This window comes from Dipodomys merriami, unplaced genomic scaffold, assembly GCF_024711535.1.
Source record: "Dipodomys merriami isolate MVZ:Mamm:240054 unplaced genomic scaffold, mDipMer1.0.p SCAF_214, whole genome shotgun sequence".
In the NCBI taxonomy this organism is placed as follows: Eukaryota; Metazoa; Chordata; class Mammalia; order Rodentia; family Heteromyidae; genus Dipodomys; species Dipodomys merriami.
In genome coordinates this window covers 1,822,314-1,842,090 of record NW_027203538.1, presented here as the reverse complement: position 1 = coordinate 1,842,090, position 19,777 = coordinate 1,822,314, and the positions used below count along the sequence as shown (strand labels likewise).

General features: G+C 35.5%; 1 pseudogene; it reads right to left on the bottom strand.

Moving 5' to 3' along the window:
- Nucleotides 1-18,616: 18,616 nt before the first annotated feature.
- Nucleotides 18,617-18,713, bottom strand: LOC138834419 (U6 spliceosomal RNA; annotated as a pseudogene).
- Between the last annotated feature and the right edge of the window lie 1,064 nt (nt 18,714-19,777).

Here is a 19,777-nt window from a genome sequence, read left to right as displayed (position 1 = left end):
ACTCATTCCTATGCATAGGAATACCAATTGAAAGAGAAGTCTGTGCATTGGTCGAGCCCAAAATTGGATGCAAAAAGCCTAGGACAATGATTGGTCTTAATTTCATGCTTTATTAAGCATGACAAGAATAGTATTCGTTTAATTATGGTATAATAAATACCTAAGAGTTGGTAGGAATATGATATATTTTATTCAATCATAGATAGGCGGCTATGGTGCTTTTTACCAACATCTATTTATTTGTATACTACTGTCTGCCTATCGTTGTATCTCTGTTTTGGCCAATCCTTGGTCACGATCTCAGTACCTGGGAATCACCTCACAGCTTCATTTGCTAGAGGATGCTGTGCTCACACTCACCCATTCATGAATTGGACCTGCTAGGCACTGAGTTCAGATCCTAGCACTGCTAAAAATTTAATCTTGGAGTATGAAACCAAGTGCGACAGCTTTTTTTCCTTTTCTGGGAGAGTCCTGGGTGTCAGGCATGATGGAGAACACATCTACAAATCTAGATGGTATTTGATAAGATGTATACAATGTAATACATAGTTAGGTGTCATCACAGTCAATCAAATGAACGTCAAATAAATGAAAAAAATAAAAAGTACAATGAATAACTACACAAAACATAATATAGACTGAACATCTGTATGGAAGTTCAATCCTATCTTTAAAATGTATATAAGGAGGTTCCGGGAAGATGGCGGAGGAGAAGCTAGAATCTGAACAAGCTCTCGCATAGAAAGTAGTTTTAGAATTCCAGTGAACAGTCCTAAGCCAGAGAATCACACCAAGTGTGCCATCACAGAACAGAGAGTTAGACAAGAGAGGGGAAGCCAAGGAAAGGCATCAGCTGCCACTCCGGCGGGGGGGTCGCGGCGGCGACCACCACCGCGGAGTCATACCTGAGACACAGAGAGTCGGGGACGAAGGAGCCAGACGCAGCGGACGAGCGGATTCTACTCAACACCAACAAGAACCGACAAGGAGCGCACATCTTCATCCTGCTGTTTGCAGACCAGAGACGACCCAGGATCCAAGACTCGGCGTGAGTACAAGCCCGACATCCTCACTCCTCAGGGAGCAGAGGAGGGAAGGCCACCCCTCCCCCCCCAGCACTGGTGATCTCCATCTTGGATACCGACAAAGCTCGGAGGAGCTGCTAGCTCCAGCTCAGGCCTTGGAATAAAATGAGTCATTTAGCAGGTCACAAGAACTTAACGGCGAAGTGACCTGCCAGACTCAGCTCCATCCAGGGAAAAGTCCCCCAGCTCAGGCCCCAGCCATCGGAGTGCCTTGCCTCACTGGGTAACCAGAGCCAGAGGCTGCCCCTCCCTCTAGCAGCCACCACAATCAATTGAAAAACAGAAACCCTGAGAATGGCTCCAGGCTGGGCGCTGTGAGCTTTATCACAAAATAGCCCCAGGGAAAAGCTACTGTTTGTTGAAAGGCCTCAACTCTACCCAGAACCTAGCCCCATCACCACATCCCCCTTTTTTGTGACTCTCAAAGCAGACCACCCTCCCAGAAAACTAACCTGGGAGGGGGATCTCAAAATCTTGGGTAAAACAGAGCATTTTTCTGCCTCTTCCAACGAACCGACTTAAGAAACCAATCAAGCCACAGGACCTCAAGCTGACCAGAGACTCCAACAAGAGATTGGTTGCAGACAAAAGGGAGATACAGGATTCTTCCCACTCCTCCCCCCCAAAAAAAAAATCAAAAGACTTTTTTTTTCTATTTTTTCTTTTTTTTTTCTTCTTCTTCTTCTTTTCTTTTTTCTGCTTGTTTTTTGTTTTTTGTTGCCTTATATATATATATATATTTTTTTCCCTTCTAAAACTTTTATTAATCTTTAATTTTTGCCTCTTCTGAAAAAATAATTGTTTTCCAGTAACTTTTTTTTTCTCATCTTATAATTTTTATTTTAGGAATACGTGAATGAGAGTTTTCCTTTCTTTTCTTGTCTTCTTTCTCTTTTTCTTTCTTTCTTAATTATCTTTTTGTTTTTTATCTAGCCCTACTGAACTTCTGATCTTTTCTTCTCCCTTTCCCATCCTTAAAGATTTTCACATCTCCTCTATGTCCCTCCCCTTCTCTGAACATATTCACTTTCCTCTCTAAATAGACGGTCTTTTAACCTCTATAATAACATTAATTTTTACGTTTCTATTCTTTTTCTGGTCTCTCTTTATTCCCCTTTCCGTCCCTTCTTTTTCTCTTTCTCTCTCCTTGCATCCTACCCAACCCATTTCCTGCACTGTGATTAGGACATAGTTAACTCTCACTGTGCCTCCCCACACCAATCTATTCCCATTTTTTACCCACATCTCTCCCTAACCCTAATAATTTTTGGTTTTCCAAATTCTTTTCTGCGGTTCAAAGTCCTTTAACAAATAGTCGTTTGATGTTGAATAGATGTATCTGTTGAACTAGATTGTATCTGTAGACTATTGACGGTACAAATGCAAAATTTGGTTGATGGTTGCCTTAAGATAGTGTTCTAGCACAAAACTGGTGCAATCTTTATCTCAAATGGGCCGAGTAAGCCGGAAAAACACAAGACAAATATCAAATTCAGGTATCTCAATTCCCAACCTTGATAATCAGGGATTAGAACAGATAAAGAATAATCCAGAGGAGAGTTCCCACATAGCTGTACAAACACTAATAGCAAACATGATAAATGAGAAGTTTGACAATGTACAAAGGACTCTGTATGAGCGTGATAGGGAGAGAGAGGAGGCATCCCAGAAGTTTATACAGGAATATCATAAGCGTGAGGAAGCTTCTCAAAAACTGATACAGGATTTGCGTGAACAACTTGAGAATACTCAAGGAGAAAGGGAGGAATGGCGTGAGCAGGCAGAGAACACTCAAAGAGAACTGCAGGAATCCCACAGAAGGGAGGAAACTAATCAAAGAGTAATTCACGAATTAAGAGACCAGGTAGAGAATACACAAAGATCACTAAAGGCATTCATGGAATCCATTGACAAAGAGCTGAAGGAAGTCAGGGAGACCACAAAGGGAATGCTGAATGGAACCCAACAGAAGGAATGGGAGTTGAAAGAAACCATAACCAATCAACTAAGTGATTTGAGAAAAACACTGAACACCAAATTAAGGAAGTAAAGAAATTCATACAAGACCTAAAACAGAGCTTCAACAAAGAACCTGAAGCCATCAAAGGTGACCAATTAGAAGGAAAAGAGATAAAAAACAAAGTAGAGAGTCTTGACAGCAGGTTAGACCATGCAGAAGATTGAATCTCAGGGATTGAAGACAGCCTAGATATTATAGAGAAAGAACATATAACCATCCATGACAAGTCCAAGAAATATGATAGGTCTATCCAACACCTGGAAGACACCATCAGAAGGCCCAATCTAAGGATAATGGGTGTAGAGGAGCACCTAGAAACAGAAGTTAATGGTCTAGGAAATTTGTTTAACAGGATCCTAGCAGAGAACTTCCCAAACATACAAAAAGATAGGCCTATTCAGATACAAGAAGCTTTTAGAACCCCAAATAGACGAGACCAGAATAGGACATCCCACCCTCACATTATAATCCACACAGGATCAACCCAGACCAAGGAAAGATCCTTAAAGCTGTCAAGGGGAAAAGGTTAATCACCTATAAAGGGAAACCAATTAGAATTACCTCAGATTTCTCAGCAGAGACAATCAAAGCAAGAAGAGCCTGGAATGACGTATGCCATGCCCTAAAAACAAACAACTATCAACCAAGAATACTGTACCCAGCTAAACTCTCCTTCATAACTGAAGGCCAAATAAAAAGCTTCCATAGCAAAGAAAAATTGAAACAATACATCTCCACCAAACCAGCCCTGCAAAAGTTTCTTAAAGATGTCCTACACATAAAACGCAACAAAGGCCAAGAAACTGCACACAAACTGAGAATCCAAGATCCTTAGGAAGAACCCAGTTTTCACAGCCCCCAAGAAGGTGGATAACATGGCAGGAACTCCCAAATACCTCTCAGTCCTTTCTCTTTACGTTAACGGACTGAACTCTCCAATTAAGCGACATAGACTGTCTAGTTGGATTAAAAAACAAGACCCTTCTATCTGCTGCCTGCAGGAGTCACATCTTGCCCGTAAAAACAAACACATTTTCAATGTTAAAGGCTGGAACAAAATCTACCAAGCAAACGGCCCTCATAAACAGGCGGGAGTTGCAATCCTAATATCAGATAAAATAGACTTCAAATTAAAATTCGTGAGAAGAGATAAAGAAGGTCGCTACATACTAATTAAAGATCTCTCCTTCAGGAGGATATTACAATTCTAAATATCTATTCGCCAAACAATGGAGCACCCAAATTTATCAAAGAAACACTACTTACCCTCAAATCCCATACAGATCCAAAGACATTAATTGTTGGGGATTTTAACACACCACTCTCCCCACTAGATAGATCAACTCGGCAAAAACTCAACAGAGAAACCGCAGATCTAAACAGCTGCATAGATCAACTAGACTTAACAGACATTTACCGAACATTTCACCCAGCAGCATCAGAATACACGTTCTTCTCAGCAGCACATTGAACGTTTTCTAAAATACACCACATTTTAGGCCACAAAGCAAACTTGTCTAAATTCAGAAACATTTAAGTTATACCTTGCATTCTCTCTGACCACAAGGGAATAAAATTAGAACTCAACACCAAAAGCCACCAAAGAAAGTCCAGTATCACATGGAGGCTGAACAACACACTGCTGAATCATGAATGGGTCATGGACGAGATTGGAAAGGAAATTCAAATGTTCATGCTATTCAACAAAAATGAACACACAAATTACCAGCTCCTCTGGGACACAGCAAAGGCAGTACTCAGAGGCAAGTTTATAGCTCTGAGCTCCTACATCAACAAATTGGAGAGATCGGAAACTAGCAATTTAATGACACATCTAAACCTCCTTGAAAAAGAGCAGCAAGATAAACCCCAATCCAGTAGACGGAAAGAAATAATCAAAATTAAATCAGAATTAAATGAATTAGAATCCAAAAAAACTATAGAAAGAATCAACAAAACAAAGAGTTGGTTCTTCGAAAAACTTAACAAAATTGACAGACCCTTAGCAAACCTTATCAGAAAAAGGAGAGAACACACCCAAATTAATAAACTCAGAGATGAGAATGGAAACATCACTACGGAAACAACCAAGATTCAGAACATTATAAGGGAATACTTCTCAAAACATTATGCTAATAAGTTTGAGAACTTGACAGAAATGGACCTTTTCCTAGCAAATATTGACATGCCAAAACTAAACCAAGATGAGTTAAACCAGCTTAATAGGCCCATATCAAACATTGAAATAGAAACAGCAATAAGAGACCTCCCAGCTAAGAAAAGTCCAGGACCAGATGGTTTTACAGCGGAATTTTACAAGGCCTTCAAAGCAGAGCTCACACCAATACTCCTCCAACTCTTCAATGAAATTGAAAGAGAAAGCTTACTACTCAACACATTCTATGAAGCCCTCATAACCCTCATGCCAAAACCAGGCAGGGACTCATCAAAGAAAGAGAACTATAGACCTATTTCTTTGATGAACATTGATGCAAAACATCTCAACAAAATTTTGGCCAATCGACTTCAACAATTCATCCAAAAAATCATACACCATGATCAAACAGGATTCATTTCAGGGATGCAAAGCTGGTTCAATATACGCAAATCAATTAATATTATTCATCACATCAACAGGAGCAAGAATAAGAACCACATGGTTATCTCAATAGATGCAGAAAAAGCATTTGACAAGATCCAACACCCCTTTATGATGAAGGTTCTGGAAAAATTAGGAATCCATGGAACATTCCTCAATACAATAAAGGCTGTATATGACAAACCTACAGCCAGCATTATACTCAATGGTGAAAAACTAAAGCCATTTCCTCTTAACTCAGGAACAAGACAAGGATGCCCACTCTCTCCACTTCTCTTCAATCTAGTATTAGAATGCCTAGCTACAGCAATAAGACAAGATGGAGACATAAAGGGGATCCAAATAGGGAAAGAAGAAATAAAACTCTCCCTCTTTGCAGATGACATGATCTAGTATTTAAAGAATCCCATAGACTCCACTCCCAAATTACTGAACCTGATTCAAAACTTTGGCAAAGTAGCAGGTTATAAAATTAACCCCCCAAAATCAATGGCTTTTCTATATGCCAACAATGAGAAAAGTGTGGCTGAAATTAGGAAAGCAACTCCATTTGTAATAGCCCCACAAAAAATAAAATAATTAGGAATTAACTTAACCAAAGAAGTGAAGGACCTCTATGATGAAAACTTTAAAATCTTGAAAAATGAAATCAACACAGAACATAAAAAATGGCAAAACCTCCCATGCTCCTGGATTGGCAAGATTAACATCGTGAAAATGGCAATACTTCCCAAGGCTATCTACAAATTCAACGCGATACCTATCAAAATTCCACCCTCATTCTTCAAGGAAATAGAAGAGGCAATCCAAAAATCCATATGGAACAATTAAAGACCCCAAATAGCAAAAACGCTCCTCAACGGAAAGAACACTGCTGGAGAAATATCAATACCAAATTTCAAACTCTACTATAAAGCCATAGTAATCAAAACAGCTTGGTATTGGCATAAGAACAGACCTCAGGACCAATGGAATAGAATTGAAAACCCAGAAATGAGCCTACAGACCTATAGCCATCTAATCTTCGATAAGGAAGCTAAAACAATAGAATGGAAGAAAGACATCCTCTTCAGTAAATGGTGCTGGCAAAATTGGTTAACTACATGTAGAAAACTAAAGCTACATCCTTATGTATCACCCTGCACCAGAATCAACTCCAAATGGATCAAAGACCTTGAACTCAAAGCAGACACTCTGAAAACATTACAGGATGGAATAGGAGAATCCCTAGGTCTCCTTGGCTCAGGCCGAAATTTTCTGAATAGAGACCCGGAAGCACAACAAATCAAAGAAAGGTTGGACAAATGGGATTGCATAAGATTGCAGAGCTTCTGCAGGGCAAATGACATAGCTGGCAAGATCAATAGAAAGCCCACTGATTGGGAGAAGATCTTTACTAGCCATACAACGGAAAAGGTTCTCATATCTAAAATATACTTGGAACTCAAAAAATTAAACCACCCAACAACAAATCCTCAAAGAAACAACTGCCCAATAAATAAGTGGGCGAAAGACTTAAAGAGAAGCTTCTCTGAAGAAGAAAGAAGGATGGCCAACAGACACATGAAGAAATGTTCAACATCCCTAGCCATAAAAGAAATGCAAATCAAAACAACATTGAGATATCACCTCACTCCAGTTAGAACAGCAAAAATCAAGAACTCTAACAACAACAGATGCTGGAGGGGATGTGGACAGAAAGGAACCTTACTTCATTGTTGGTGGGAATGTAAACTTGTTCAACCACTTTGGAAAGCAGTATGGAGGTTCCTCAAAAGACTTCACATAGATCTCCCCTATGATCCAGCAATCCCACTTTTGGGCATTTACCCAAATGTTTACAAACAAGACCACTCTAAAGCTAATAGCACAACTATGTTTATTGCAGCATTATTTACCATAGCTAAGATATGGAACCAACCCAGATGCCCCTCAGTAGATGAATGGATCAAGAAAATGTGGTATATATACACAATGGAATTCTATGCCTCCATCAGAAAGAATGACATTTCCCCATTTGTTAGGAAATGGAAAGGTTTGGAAAAAATTATATTAAGTGAAGTAAGCCAGGCCCAAAGAAGCATAGGTCCCATGGTTTCCCTTATTTGCAATATATAGTATAGGTTTGAGTCAAGCGGAAAAGGTCAGATAATGTGATGTTAGGAAAATGAACCCTTAAATATGTATTTTAATGTTTTTGTTTCTTTCATGCATGTGTTTCTAACGCATTTATAAGATTATTTCTTTGTTGCTTTGTATGTCCCTCCCCCACAGTGTAACCCCCGCTTTCACTATATTTGATGTCAGTATAACATGTGGAGGAGATGGGGACAAACAAGTCGTTTAAGGATTCAGGTGGACCTGTTGCAACAATGAGAAGTACAAAATGTCATGTCAAAACCAGCTTTACAATGTCGGTGTGGGGGGGGAAGGGGGGTGTAATTGGGTGGGGAGCGGGGGGAGGCGGGGAAGGGAGGTGAAGGGTAAACAAAGGAGGAGTCTGCAATGCTTGGTAAGAAATGTATGCATTATCCTGCCCGTGTAATTGTAGCCCCTCTGTACAGTATGTTCTCAAATAAAATTAAATTAAATTTAAAAAGTAAGAAAATGATTTCAAGCTGGTTCACTGTAAGTCTATATTTGTTTTCTTGCTCTAGTTTTCATATGTTAGCAGAAATTAAAATTCTAAAAATTTAATGGATATTGGCATTCAGGAACATCTTCACATACACTAATATAGGAGTCCCTTATGTGGAATTGTTTTATTTCATTTGTTACTTTCACAAATACATAAATATGATTGTGTATTTTGTTCTTTTCACTGCTTTTGGCTCTTATCTTGAGAATATGTTTTTCCTAGCAAAGTAGAGATAAGCAATTGGATTGAGCAATTCACATGACTTTTATAAAATGCAGATGCATAGATTTGTGTCTTCTTGTCATTTGCTAAATGTTTCTTCCAGAAAAGTTTCTCGATTACTTAGAAGATTTTCCCCTTCCCCTCCACAAATTATACCGACATGAAATACAGTGAAAGCAGGTGTTATACTGTGGGGGAGGGACATACAAAGCAACAAATAAATAATTTTATAAATGTGTTAGAAACAATCGCATGAAAAAAAAAAAACATCTGAATACATATCTTAGGGTTCATTTCCCTAACATCACCTTATCTGACCTTTTCTGCTTGGCTCAGACATATACTAGATATTACAAATAAGGGAAACCACGGGAAAAAAATAACCATACAGGTGGACCCATTACAACAATGAAATGTACAAGTCGTTATGTCGAAAAATGAACTTTACAACTTTGTTGGGGGGGGTTAGAGGGAAGGATTGGGTAGAGGAGTGGGGAAGGATGGGAAGGGATGGGAAGGAGAAACAAAGGAGGAGGCTACAATATTTGATAAGAAATGTACTCATTATCTTCCCATGTAATTGTATCCCCTCTGTAACGTATTTTCACAATAAAAATTAAGAATAATAAAAAATTCCTTAGAAGCGATGCATAATTCCTTGGTATTCCAGTTATTACATATACTTTTGGATTGAATTATTTCTGTATAAACGCAAACGGACAAAACACCCTCAAAATAAGCAGAAATCACATCTTTGTTTTAAACACAGTAGTTTATAAATAATTTTTAGCCAGCACCAAAAACATCTTTTCAGCAATTCTGCACTTTTTGTGAAGAAGGTTTAACAAGTTTTTTTTTTTTTTTTCCTGACATGCAATTCACTTACAATATATTTTCTCCTTTTGTTGTATACATTTTAGTGCTTTGGAAGTGAATTGTAACTACATAGGTTTTCAAAGGCTAATTTTCAGAAACTTAAATTTCTTCAAATAGAAATGTTGTAAATTTTAGAACCGACATTAAAATAGATGTAAAATTCAGTTACAGGAATTTGCCCAGCATAATACTCTATAATGTGTCTTTTCAAAATTTGTTTTTGCAGATCATTTCCAGGGTCTCACACATACTATTCAAGTTCACTGTCAATTAACTACATTCTCTGTCCAAAAAAGTTTTTAATTTCTGTTTAATACATTCATAGAAGTGTAATGCCTGGATCATATTCAATTCTCTTTCATCTTTTGAAGGCTTGAAAACTTGTTTGCTAAAATGATTGCAGTATTATACAAATCGATCACAATGAGAAATATATCAATTTCTCCACAAATGCATTACTATATTTTGTGTCTTCTTTTTATATTATGGTCATTCGGTCAGTTTTCTTTTTATTCTTTCTTAGACACTAAGAGGAGCTTATCTCATATGTTCCTCCTATTCACTATTAAATTACATATGTTATTTAAAGAACTATCCTATTCAGGAAAAAAAATTATATAAAATTAGAAGATATAAAAATACTTAAGTTTCAGAATCATAGTAGCATTAACATTGTAGCATTAACAAATATGTGCCCTCTATCTGTTGGATATGGTTTCATTTCTGTTATAGTGTCCTTTGAATTATGAAAGTTTATCACTTGATATAATCCAGTTCTTGCTTTTCTTTAGCCACTAATGTTTTCCATGTCAAATTTTTAGAAACCTTTACTGATCCAATGTCATGAATTTTTAGATTTATGTTTTATAGGTTTTACATCTCACGTTTAGTTTGATAATCATTCTTTATAAGGTTTGAGGTAGTCCAGGTGCCGGTGGCTCACACCTGTAATCCTAGCTACTCAGGAGGCTGAGATCTGAGGATCTTGGTTTAAAGCCAGCCCGGGGAGGAAAGTTCATGATACTCTTATCTCTAATAAACCACTAGAAAACCGGAAGTTTTGCTGTTGCTCAAGCGGTAGAGTGCTCACCTTGAGCTGAAGAGCACATAGACAGAGCCCAAGCCCAGAGTTCAAACCCCATGTCCTACATACAAACAAACAAACAAAGGATTGAGGTAGTAGTCTAAGATCGTTCTTTAAATCTAGAGAGGCAATAGTGCCAATAAAACCATTTAAGATTCTGTTTTTATTTCATAAAGTCATAGCATCCTTTTCAAAATCTGTGGACCATAAAACTAAGAATTTATTTTTGAAAAATCTGTTACCTTCTTCTATGTGTCTGTTCTTATAGTAGAACTATGTTATCTTCACTAAACATGGTAATATGATTCAAAGCTAGTATGAAGGCTCAAGCTACACCATTTTACAAGATTGTTCTGACTGACTTGTATTCCTTGAATTTACATATGAGATTATTGAGCAGGCGGACCAATATTCTCAAGAGATATCTAGATATTTGATAGTAACTCATAATTCTCACCTTGTGAAAACACGACCCCCCGATATTATATATAAAATGTTTTTAGAGATAGCTCAAAGCAACTAAAATTAATTTAGGAATGAGTTAAGATTTAGATAGCATTATAGCATAATAAAGCTGAATGATAACGACTTGAGCTGTACTGCAGAAGAGAGAGGAGGGGAAGAATGGTGGACCACATAGAAGCTGTATGTCACTGGTATTGTTTCAAAATACAGAAAGACTTCAGAGAAGAGAAGGAGAAAAATAAAGTGTCCTGAATCAAGTTTCTTTTTAATCCACCTGATAGTTTGGACTGAAAGTCAGATAACATAGAAAAAAGAAAATAGAAAATAAAGCATTGTATAGAGCTGTTACAATGTAAAAAAGTTGTAATAGGAATATAATTAATATCCAAAGAAATAAGAGAAATAATAACAATAACAATTGCTAACGTGGATAGGAGATTGATCACATTTTATCATATATAATTTTGAAAAAGCAAACTAGGAATTAAAATTTAAAAGTCATAACTTGAAAGACAATTTGTATAATAACTAGACAGTATAGTTCAGTGGTAAAACATTGGCCTAACATATGTGAAGCAATTGTGTGATCTCCCAAGCATTACAAAGTACACACAAAGCACACACACAAGAAACTCACATAAACACACATACACAAACCACATACATACATTTGGAATATTGTTATTATCATATGAAACAGAGGAAATTATCACAAACAGTAAAAGTATTTTAATATATGAAATCATAATATTGCTCATACTATTTAAAAATTTAGTTGAAATAAAATAGTCACAATATTATAGATTAAGTAAATTGAAAAATAAGAAATAAAAAACATGAGAAATTTGCAAACAATTTTTAAATAATAAATATTTTGAAACATGTATCATTTTATTTTGACAAAAGATTGATGTGACTGGTGCTTTAACTCAAGATTTAGAATATGATAACCAGGTGCTCTGTATCTTGTTAGGGATGGCTATATCTCTAATCATTTCACTCTGGAAATTTTATGATAAAGTCTCATAGTTTCTCAGTTTCTCCCAAATTACAAACCCAATTACATTTACCACCATAGTTAGAAAATGGAAACCACAAATCACTATGCCCAGCTCAAACAGTTTTTGTTTTAATTCAAGTACAAATATTTCCAAAAAGTGACCATGAAATGAAGCCTTTTTTAATAAAGTATGTGCTTCTCGAAAATGCAATATTTGTTACCTGGACAAATATGCTTAGAACTATAAGAAAATAAATTTATTTAAATTCACCAACCATATAAAATTTAAGAAAATAAATTTTACATATTCACATGTTAACTATTGTGAAAGCAAAATATATGTCTGAATAATTTACATGTGTTAAAATTATGCAAAATTAAATTAACTAATCCAACAACTCTGAAAAAAGAATTACCTTAAAGAAACGAAAGAAAATAATTAAGTTCAAAATTTGAAATTTAGAAAATAAAATGAAGTGTGCTCTTTAGTTGGCTTAAGTAACTCTAAGCCCTATATATATCAATTTCATAATAAAAATTCATGAACAAAGAAAGAAAAGTACGCATTGGTCAATAGCGACAGGAAAAGCATCAGTAGTTTTTTTTTGAGGGTGCAAAAAAATCAATGGAAGAGATAACAATTTTCCTTCCATAATAAATGTACTCATTACCTTATTTATGTAACTGTATCCCCTTTGTAAATTACCTTTACAATTAAATTATATTGAAATTAAAAATAAACTAAATAATATCCGAATTAAGAATTCGTAGAGAGCTAGGAAGGTGGCTCAGTGGTAGAGCACTTGCCTTGCATGCTTGAGGCCCTGGGTTCGATTCTTCAGCATCACATAAACAGAAAAAAAAAGCCAGAAGTGGTGCTGTGGGTCAAGTGGTCCAGTGCTAGTCTTGAACTAGCCTTGAGGAACAGTGCCCAGACCCAGAGTTCAGGTTCAACGACCAGAAGCACCCTCCCAATAAAAACAGAATTACTAGAAACCATTGGTTAATAACTTTTTAAAAAACTGCCCTAAGTACCCAAGTAATATAATTTGATGATACTATTTAAATACTTCAATTTTAGCAGCGAAGCCAAAAATTTAAAAACTGTTAAAAAGTAAAGTAATAAATCAGAATATATTACTATTAATAATAATCATAAGATGAATTTATAGAGGTAGTCAAATATGTAAGAAATGAGGCAATTTGCCATTCGTTTGCACTTAATAAGTGAGAAAGAATTTTCTAGGTCTTTTTAAATATATAATAAGTTTAATGAAGAAACTATTCTGTCACATCATATGATAATTAGATGAAGCTGATATTAGAGCAAAGAGGAGAATGTACTAAGTTTCTGGATGTTAAAGTATATACTTATTTTGGTTGTGGGAAATTGTGTTCAATTGAGGTATTGTTTTTGTTAGACTGATGTCATATCAGTGGTTAATTTTAGGATAGGGGATCCCTTTCCACACGAAAATGCAACTGATCTGTCGTTTTAGCCTTCCCATTATCAATGGCATAAGAGTTGCACACCAACTTGTCTAGCTTCCTACCTTGGCAGGCTTGAATTCTGTAGTACTTCCAATCTTAACCTGTAGATACTGCAGAATGGTGGAAATGATCCAATGCACCCAGCTATAGATTGAGAAGGAAGTCCATGGGTTTTGTTCTCAAGCCTCCTCACTATTTAAGAGTTCAGATGGGAGCCCCTGGTGCCAACCAGTAAGAGTATTTCTTAAAGCAACTAGACATATATATGACTTAGGCATGTGAACACCTCAGGACAAGAATAAAAAAGCAGTGAAGCGTAGAGGACAGGCCCAATTTTAACTAGCTACGTGGAGGCTGAGATATGAAGACCACTATTCAAAGCCAGTCCAATCATGAAAATACATGTGATTATCTCCAAAAAAACAGGAGTGGAACGATGGTTCAAGTGGTAAACCACTATCCTAGGTCACAGAAGCTTAGGGATGATAAATGAATGAGCAATTGCACATGCACGTGTGTATACACGTGCATGTGTACACACACACACACATAAGCATTGCAATGTGAACTTCTTTTTTTACCTTGCTGTACTCTATTTCCCTGTATTAGTTTACAAATTAACAAAATCAGCTAAGCACCTATTTACATACAACTCATCATGTTTCTCTAAAGTCAACTTTCTTTTTGGAAGCATGTTTTTATTTGACCGAAATATAAACTACTCAGGAGTTTGATTCTTCTACCTCAATTCTGTAGAATTAGATGATTGTTTAGCTTCCTCCTAGCAATATAATTTTGTGAAATCCTGAATCAAGCAACGTATTCCTTTCACTAGAAGAGAAGCCTCTTTCAAACAATTAATAATAGTTTTTTCTTCTCTTTGCTTGCATCTGTAGTATTATTATCTTCATATATTTCATGATCTGTCTGTGTATGACAAAGATTGCTGTGAAAATAAAAAGACCCTTCGCAGCACTTATCATTTTTATACCATCCATAGATATGAAGGTGTTTAAATATTACTGAAATTTCTTTGGAATAAATCATGTTCACCTTGACTATCATGAAAAAGAAGAATTGGTTTCTCAGCACTTTATGTAAGAACTTGATTGAAAGAAACAAAAGGAAAAGTGAGGAACAGCTCAACACGTACATTCAAATGAAACAAAACAACCCAAGAAAACAAATTAATTCAGTACTCAAGAATCTACAGGAAATGGAAAGACCTAAAAAAAACATCAGCTATGACAAGCTTATGAAAATCCTGACTACATGAGAGTCTACTCTTGTGAGGATAGAAGTTAAAGCCCAGGCTGGACAAAGATCTGTACACAATGCCATGCACCTGTTATTCTAAATTCCGGGAAGAATAACATAACATGGACTGAGCCCAAGGTCATGCACAAGTATCTGAAAAATAATCAGGATAATTTATGCCTGGAGACATCACAACGTCGTAAGAACACCCATTTAGGGTACACAAGACACTCAATTCAAACTCTAATATTTGGGTATTAAAGTAAAAAGCTATGATTTTAAATAATTCGAATAATTGTAAGATTTGAGTATTTGAGTGGAAAAATGCATGAGAGAGATAGAATGAACCCATGGTGCAATGCTTTCAACTTAAGTGAAAATGTTTTATGGTACTTCAGGCAAAACAGAGTTACCTTGCAAATGAACATTGTTGTGCATTTGGGTGATGGAAATATTTACTTACACAGGTGTAAATTAAATAGATTTTATTTGGGTAGATTGTACTTCTTGAACTAAGAGCCTGGATGAAGTCCCTGAGATTTTTCTCTCAAGGCTACCACTCTACTACTTTGAGCCACAGTTCCAATTCTGATTTTCTATTGGTTGTTTGGTGATACGAGGCTCCTGGTCATTCGTGCCCAGGATGGATTCAAACCATGATGGTCAGATCTCAGCCTCCCGACTAACCAGGATGACAGGCATGAGGCGTTGATAGTTTTAATAATTTAGTAAATTGTACAGTTACTGAAGTTTACATTATCATTATAACCTGTGTAATATGTGTGTGTATGTATATATCAATGCATACAGATAGAAATATTTTAACATATTTTTGTATCTACAGTAGATTTATGAAATCATCTATTATAAAATAAAATGGAAACAAAAGTTAATAAGGAGCAAAACAAAGGAAATTATCACAAGTTTCTTGTTGTTGAATAGAATACGAATTGCGAGAATCAGTTTGGGAAAACAATCTCTACGTTAACAAAATGGATACGAGCTATTAATTCCAATCCATCTATCTGCCCATGTTATGCAACCTCACAAATGAGTGTGAAAATCAAACCACACTTTTTGCCTTTGTTTTAAACTCACCTCTTATAATTTTTGGGTTAGATGAAGTAATCAAATAAAGATTAAAATAATATTATGTGAGACTATGAATTAGCGCTGAAAATGATTTTAAATATGATAATAGCTAATTAAATTGCGTATTTCTTACTTTTACTCTTTCATGTCCCTCATTACCACATTAGGAAATTATATAGAAGGTTTTCACTAAATTATATGTATAATTATGAAAAAAATATATTGAAAGAATATGGGCACAGTGTGGTTTTAGCTTATTGAGACTTGTAGGGAAAAGTGTGTTTTGAGGACTTGAAATACATTGTGATGATGATGAAAGGAGGGATGTTTTTATTCTGGAAAACTGGATAGAGGATTGCTCCCATAAAGGTAGTGATGAAATCATCCATAAGGTTACAGCAAAATCACTTTCACAACCATGTTCACTGCTGCACTATTCACCGTAGCCAAGTTACGGAAACAGCCCACATACCCTTTGGCGGAGTGATGGTTGGAGAATGTGTGGCACATATACACAATTGGATTGCACCCATCCATTTTGAAGACTGTTACATTATTTGCAACGAAATAGATAGAACTAAAAATATATTAAGTGAAGTAAGTCAGAGCCAGACACACAAAGGACCCATGTTCTGTCTCATATTTGGAAGCTAGAAATTTATACAAGTTTACACAAAAATATTAACCAAAGAATGCTATTTACAGAGGAGTATTTCAAAGGTGTAATTTCTTATGAAATTGAACTTTATTCCAAAAAAATGAATTCCAGGAAACTATCACTTGGAAGATGTGAGGGTAAGTCAAAAAGAAGGAATAAAGAGAGTTATGGAGGAAGAGAATGAAGGTATAATATTCAATGCAGATAGTATGAAACTCAAAAAATTCAAGTGGGGTGAGGTTTGGAAGGGTGTGGAAAAGTTATATAAAGATCCATTATACTTAAAATAATTGGTTTGTTGAATGTAAATTCTCTTCTACAAGTATTTAAGATAATAAAAATATAATTAAAAACAATGGAGACATCTGACCTTAAATTCTATTTCTATCTATTTTAAAAAATAAAATTATTTGCTCTATAATTTGATCAGAGGAATGGATTTTGTGGCTAGCTAGGTCATTGCACATCTGTCTCTATCTTGTTCTCTCCATTTCATGGTTCTCATAGGTAATATGATTGCTCCTTAATTATCCTAATTTATTTTGCTTTTATATTTTTGGTTGCATCATTTCACTTTCTGCTCTGCCATTCCCAATTCATTTACATAGAAGGCATTATATCCTATTTTTTCATTCCTAGAATAAGCTGCACATGAAGACACCACTGGTGCTCATTTTCAGTCTTTACCTTTGAATACGGAGGAAAATCTTTCCTCTGCTCTCTACCAATTCCCTACTCTCCAGTTAGAATAATTTAGAAAATAAAAATGAAAAAAGAGAAAATAAATAATAGTGAAAAAACAGATGCAGAAAATTCACCGGATTTTTCTGACCATTTCATCCAATGTGAACTATTGGGGAAATAAATGGACAGCTCATTCTCACTGGCACTCAAAGTCTCTGGTTAGGCAATTCTGATGAAGTTGAGGAACAAGATGAAAAAGTGAGAAATGGTATCAATTGCAATAAAAAAATGGAATAGGATCCAAGCAAATTTCTTCTTTGTTCTGCTGAAAATAATCGCCTTACTACAGTGCAGAGACGACTTTCCGAAAAGGCCACTCATGTGAATACCAGGGATGATGACGAGTATACCCCTCTTCATCAAGAAGCCTACAGTGGACACTTAAACATTGTCCATGAGTAGGTGGCTCAAGGCAGATATTCATGTAATAACTGAATGGCTGGACACCCCTGCACAGTACTTATACATGGAATAATACCAGAGTGGCTTCTTTATTGCATCATGATACAGATACCAATGCCGAAACTAAAGGCCTCTAGACCCCCTTGCATCTTGCTGGAATAGATATAGCAAAGATATGCTGGATCTCCTTCTGGTGAACCATTATATCAAACCAGGTCTGAAGCACTACTTGGAAGAAACTGCATTTGATATTGCCAAAAGGATAAGTACAAATTTTTCTCCTAAGTCCTAATGGTTCTGTTAAGTTTCTTAAATTTCAAAATTGCCAGTCCATCCGATGTGTCCATACAAAATATTTTCACAATACAAAGCAACAGCAAGATCTTACTTTAAAAATTCATGGATTCCGTGGTATTCTTCAAAGTGAATTTCCTGAGTTTTGATGTCAAAATATATTCGAGTTGTTTGTATACACCTATAATAATTTCTATAGAGTTTGTGATTTTTTAATCAGAAATAATTTTAACTTATCTGTTTAAATGAGTAGTACAAAAACTAAAGATATTTCTGATGCTTGTCTGAAAAAAGTATATTTTAAAATATTTAGTATTCTGTTTGTAAAATGTCCATAACCTATTTCATTCTCTCATAGATATAATACTTTGAATTAGACTTTGTTTTATAATATATAGGTTCATTACTAAATGTGTCCTTTCAGATTGCATTCCATATAGAAACAGTTTAAGATTTCTTTAATTCCTAGGTCCTTATAGAATTTTATTTCTTTACGATAAAATGACAATGTTATCTTATTTCAAAAGTTTTATAAAGGTTATGCTATGTAAAGGCCTTTCTAAAAAGGTGAAGATTGAATGATGTCAAACTAACTTTTATTTCTATGAATAACATGTATTCTTACACTTGTGTATTTGTAATCAACTTTTTAATAACTGTTTTTCATTTCTTGCATTTCAAGAATGAAAAATATGTAATACTTCACAAATTTTCATATCATCCTTGTACAAGAGCTATGTAAATCTCTGTATTGTAATTTGGGTAGACGTGCTGCTGAAGCATGTAGTATCCTGGAAATTTAAGTAGTTAATGATGCAATCTTAAGACAGGCATATATCTTTGGTTGCCTATTTGTAACAAGGAAACCTTATTGTTCCCAAAATTGCTATTCATCTTATTTCTGTAAAATTCTGTGTATAGTGGAAACAACTTATATTGTTTGTTCGATTGCTCACATTTGCAATTTTTTTCAATGACTATTTTAAGTCTTTTTCATTTGAAATTGGATCATACTTTGAAGCCTTTATATCTAGGGCCAAAAGTGATGGATTTTCAAGTACTTATTTATTAACTGATTTAGCTAATGGATTCAAAGTAAGCCTTGCTTAAGAGCTACTTCTAAACTTCTGCAGCTTAAAATTTCCCAAATGAGGTCTTACTGGCACAACTGTCTTCCTGACCCTTTACCCTTGCTCCATGTAGGAAAAGGCCAACCAGTATCTTACCCTGACAGCATAGATTGTCTTATTGGAGCAAAACTAATCTGTTACAAGGGATCATAGAGAGACTAACAGTTCAGACAGAACTGTTCAGACTAGAAGGTATTTTTTCAAAATATAATTGTTTAATACACCCTAACATTTCAAAAGAAGCTAAAGCAAGGAAGGTGAAAAAATTGTTCAAATGTATGATTATCTAATGTCTTGGCCTGTCTACCATCCAACCAGGCAGGAACTTACACCACTGATTTTCTATCACCAAATATATTCCATAGCTCCAAGAGAAGTCCATATGTTTCTCCTCATTATTAGGCCTTAAATTGGTAATCACAGTGTTTCCTCTTGCCCCTAGGCTGTATATCTCCGAATGGTAAAGTTTTAGCTCTAATTCTATCAAACACTGAGGTAGAGGTAATGGAATTATACTTTAAAACCATTGCCTCTGGTGGCTCAATGGTAGAGCGCTTGCCTTGCATGCCTGAGTCCCTGGGTTTGATTCCTTAGCTCCACATAATCAAAAAGAAAAAAATAAATAAATAAAACCGTTGCCTTTGATACCCTTACCACGAGAGAACGATGCAAAATATTTTCTAATATTAAATATTTTGATGTATTTTATATTTATAT